The sequence below is a fragment of the Octopus bimaculoides genome, chromosome 17, assembly GCF_001194135.2.
Source record: "Octopus bimaculoides isolate UCB-OBI-ISO-001 chromosome 17, ASM119413v2, whole genome shotgun sequence".
NCBI classification, from domain to species: domain Eukaryota; kingdom Metazoa; phylum Mollusca; class Cephalopoda; order Octopoda; family Octopodidae; genus Octopus; species Octopus bimaculoides.
Window position 1 is genome coordinate 54,074,029 of NC_068997.1, and position 5,147 is coordinate 54,079,175.

Consider the following 5,147-nt stretch of genomic DNA (forward strand, 5'->3'; position numbering starts at 1 on the left):
TATATTTGACAAGGTATTATACATATTGTAGTTATGCCATGATTATAACAATACCGATAATAATAATAATAATAATAATAATAATAATAATAATAATAATAATAATAATAATAATAATAATAACACTAGGTCATACGTTTCTAGGTAAGAATGTCATCCTACTTTGTGACCTCCGTTATAAATTAGTCTTATTCTCATGCATAATCTTACACGTTCTCTTCGAATGTTGAACGATACAATCTGAATGAATTGAATGCGAAGAATGTTCAGTTTGAAACTCAAAGTAACATCTGCTTTAGTTCAGGAAATATATTCGACCAGAATATTGTAAATATTTGTGAAAGACTTCAGGAAGCAGGATATAGAATGATATCGAAAGACGTTGGAAGGAATTGCGTGATCTGTGTATGCTACGTGTGACAGAACACATTGCGTGCAGAAGTGTATGTTTAATGTGTCTTCATGTTGTTGTTCTTGTTGTGTGGAGGCACGTGATTTAGTGGTTACGGTTAGGGTTGATGGTCGTGAAGTCGTGAGTTCGATACCGGCACCGCGTTGTGTCTTCCAGCATGACACTTTATTTGAAATTGCTCCACTCCACTCAGCTAGCAAGAATGAGTGGTATCTGTATTACAAAGCGCCAGCCTTCTCACATTCTGTGTCACACGGAATCTAAGGCTACGCGTGTCTGTGGTGTGCTCACACACTTGCACGTTAATTTCTTCGGATCAACAAGGCGGTGAGCTGGAAGAATCGTTAGCTCGCCGGGCGAAATGCTTAGCAATATTTCGTCTGTCTTTACGTTCCGAGTTCAAATTCCGCCGAGGTCGACTCTACTTTTCATCCTTTCGGAGTCAATAAATTAAGTACCAGTGGCGTACTGGGTTCGATCTAATCTTACAAAGAATAAAGCATGTGATCGAATTATTCGACTAAAAGGCGGTGCTCCAGCATGGCAGCAGTCAAATGACTGAAACAAATAAAAGAATAAAAGAATATAAGTATAAATCCGGTGGTGTGGTTCCAGCTCACAAGCCTGGAGTTGTGGGGATCGAAGAGGCACTCCTTAAATATCATTTCTCAAAGGTCCATTCTGACCCGGAATGGACAGTCCGGGGTTCTATATATGGGTTAAATAGATTTTCCTGATGTAAATGAAGTTCCCATCATTTTTGACAAAGCCGTGGGGGATGCAGGTGAATCTCTGACATAAAACTTGCAGTCAAAATAGTATGTTGCAATGCCTATCACTGGAACCCACTCTGGTGACTGACTTGCAGACACGTAAAAACCTTTTGTTAATTAAATGCAATAATGTCTCACTATTCATCTAATTTCCGTTTTGTAAATCAGATCAGGCTAATTGTGAGACAGCTATCATCTGACAAAATGAGGCAATTATCATGAATGTATGTATATATGTATGAACATATGTGTGTGTAAGTAAATATGAGTAAGTGTGTGTGTGTGTGTGTGTTTCTATGTCTGAATTTTTGTTTGCTTTTATGTTCTTGTTCTCACCACTTTTAAAACACACACTTTTTGCTTTTGTTCCATAACGTAGTGCATCGAAAAAAAGATAGCGATAAGTACCAGACGTAGATATAACTACTAGAATTATTATGAAGGATGAAAGTCCTTGAAGGTCGCACCCCGAGAGGATGTGCTGCATTGTCTTGGTTATGCAATTTCTCATTAAGTCTGTCCTTGGGTTAAACAATAACAGCAGCAACAACAACAATAACAGAAACAAGAACAACAGCAGCTACAGAACTCGTCCATTTGTCTTTCCCCATTAATATTTATATTTTGAAGGCGGTGAGTTGGTAGAAACGTTAGTACGCCGGGCGAAATGCTTAGGGGTATTCCGTCTCTCTTAACAATCTGAGTTCAAATTCCGCCGAGGTCGACTTTGCCTTTCATCCTTTCGGGGTCGAAACATTAAGTACTAGTTGCGTAGTGGGGTCGATTTAATCGACTACCCCCTCCCTCAAATTTCGGGCCTTGTGCCTAGAGTAGAAAAGAGTAATGGTTTTAAGTTTTGGCATAAGGCCAGCAAGTTCGCGGGAGGGGACTAGTCGATTACATTGACCCCAGTATATGACTGGTACCTATTTTATTGATCTCGAAAGGATGAAAGGCAACGTGGACACCGGAGGAATTTGAACTCAGAACGTAGAGAAGAACTAAATGCCGCAAACATTTTGTTCACCATGCTAAAGATTTTGCCACCTCACCACCTTCTAAATAGTAATATTGGTTTGAAATTTTAACACAATACCTGCAATTTTGGAGGCGGGGGAAAGTCGATTACACGAAACCCAGTGATCAACTGGTACTTAATTCATCAACCCCTAACTGTTGAAAGGCAAAGTCGACCTCGACGGAATTTGAACTCAGGACGTATACACTAACGGATTGCTGCGAAGCAGCTTGCCCGGCGTGCTAACCTTTGTGCCAGCTCACCATCTTCTATAGGGAAATATTGGTATAGAATAACATAAAGGAACTCATTAGAAAATTATCTTCAATTTGGTTGGACGTTCTGTAAAATAATTCCCCAACACACCCCCACCCTCTGCGTAGGCAATAAACCAATCGAACATAATTGGTGGCGAATAGATATTGATTGATTTCTTGTGTTATATTTTCCATCAGATCAGCATGGTGTGAGCTGTGCACTCGAGTAAAACAAACGAAGGCCTTGATGTGGAATCTGGGAAACTTCACTTCGATTATCTGGTCCATAGCTAAAACAAAACTATTTAGAATCACAGCAAAGGAAAAATCATGCAACAAATTTATTTCTGATCAATAAGAATAGACATGTGGGAGATAAGTAACCCTTTGAATTTTTGCTCGAGAAATTATATTTATGAATTCCTGCAGAGTTACTCAAAATTCATTCACTCCACAGAAATATGTACATCTTTTAAAGAGGTATAGTTTTTGTCCATGGAATTTAGAAACTACCAAAAATATCACTGATACTAACTTTATTGTCTTTTTGTTTAGACAAAAGCTAAATCAGTTGACTTTGGTGTTGGTGGTCTTATTCATTTTCAGCTTAGAGCAGAACAAATAGACCTACTGTTAAAGCGTTCTCACCTTGACCATTCCAATATACTCTGTCTTTTGCCTGTCTATACGCTATCGGTAAAAATATTTGTTAATAGTTGACTGTCATACAGTGAAATTTCTTCAGATACTATGGTGACAACACTACATATCTATCTAACTTTCACACTCTCTCCCTGTTTCTCCCCCCTCTCTCTCTCTTTCTCTCGCTCTCTCACTATTTCTATCTCAGCAACAACCATTTTGTCTTCGTGAAGCAAATGTTTATTCTATCTTTCACACACACTTTCTATATTTCACCCAATTTCTCTCTCGACAACAACAGTAACAACAACAACAACGTGTAATTATGATAAGGGTGTTTTTGTAAAGTCTGTGTAGCGTTGTTTCTGTGTTGAAAGACATAAAAGGACACACAGACACAAACACAGACACACACATATATACATACACAGAGGAACACACAGAAATACACACACAAAAGCAACCCAAAAATAAGTATCTATATTGTTATATAGTGAAAGAGTGTTTTTTTAACTTTATAGGTAGAGACGTACACTTAAAATCCCGGGTATTTGAAATAAAAACTTGTTAGTTACTATGGCGTCAGCACTGCCCATCTATCTATCAATCTATCCTTGATACACTCTATCTCCTTTTATTTCTCTCTCAATAAAAACAACTTTTTCTCTTCCCTTTCGAGTTCTCCGCATGACCATTCCAACCATCACTTCAAAATTAATTCCTTCTTCAAAACAATAAAACGCGATCTGAAGTAACTTTAGTTTCAGTTTCTAGCAATAAAAGAAAACATTCCGATGCCTTTACATCGGTTCATATTTTATAACATCCGCTTTAACACCACTTCATGTTCTTGTTTTTATTCTTCTTATTTTAGTACTGTTAACCAAGACTTGTTTTAGTACTCTTAACTCTGTGGCACGTATTTGAAAAAGAACATCTGCAGCAATTTTACAGCAACGTATCTCCTGTCATTCATCGGTAGATAATTCAGATTTGACATCGTATTCCACAGTATGTCCTATCTGGAAGGGTGTCTTGATATCTTGGGTTCTGTCCCATCGCCAATGACTAGACTGTAACCAATCTTTCTCAAATGTATGTAAGGCGATGAATGAGATTTGGATAGAATTCCTGCGATCCACAAATCATTAAACCTCAAACAAGAATTGAAACTTGGTTATGGATATAGATCATATTCTGAAATATTATCAAACTAATAGTAACATTTTTTAAAAAATCGTTTAATTTTTGATTGCTGTTGTTCAGTTTTTATTATATTGCTGTTGTAATGCATCTGTCACTCAAACCTGAACATACGGACGGACTGTGAAGGAGTTCTAACAATAACCATCCCGACTTTGTTTGAAGACGAATTGTATGGATTAGATTACTCAATATTCCCTTCTTTTTCAAATCAATAGAACAGGATTAAAACAAGTTTTGGTTACAGTTTCTTACCGTTTAAGACATCACGAATGGACCTCACTGCTTCGATTACTTAGTGAATGGCTGAGACGGCGTGGAACCATAAAAAAGTGGATAAAATGCATTATAGCATTTTGTCTTATCCGTCTGCCTACTGCTGTCAAATCTCATAGTAGTTAATTTGTCAATTTTTTATTTTCTATTTTTCTTCTCCCGTAGTCCATCTCCTAAACATCTACAATACATTATTTGTCAATATATTCCCCTGTAGTTTAGATGATAAACATCCACTATACATTAGTATTGATACATTCAAGTATAAACTATCACAGCTATTGACATTTTGTTTGTGTTTTGGAAGAGGGGTGTATGAGCAAAACAAAGAGATTTCAGTATTATTTTCCAAGCTAATATTTCACATCTTGTTGTGAGTTTATAACGCATGCTTCTCAGAACCAAAGTCGAGCGCCTGATCGATTCCTTCAATAATGTTGCATACATACATACATACATACATGCATGCAAACATTACATATATATATATATAAATAAATATACGCGCACATATGCATGTATATATATATATATATATATATATATATATACACATACATACATAT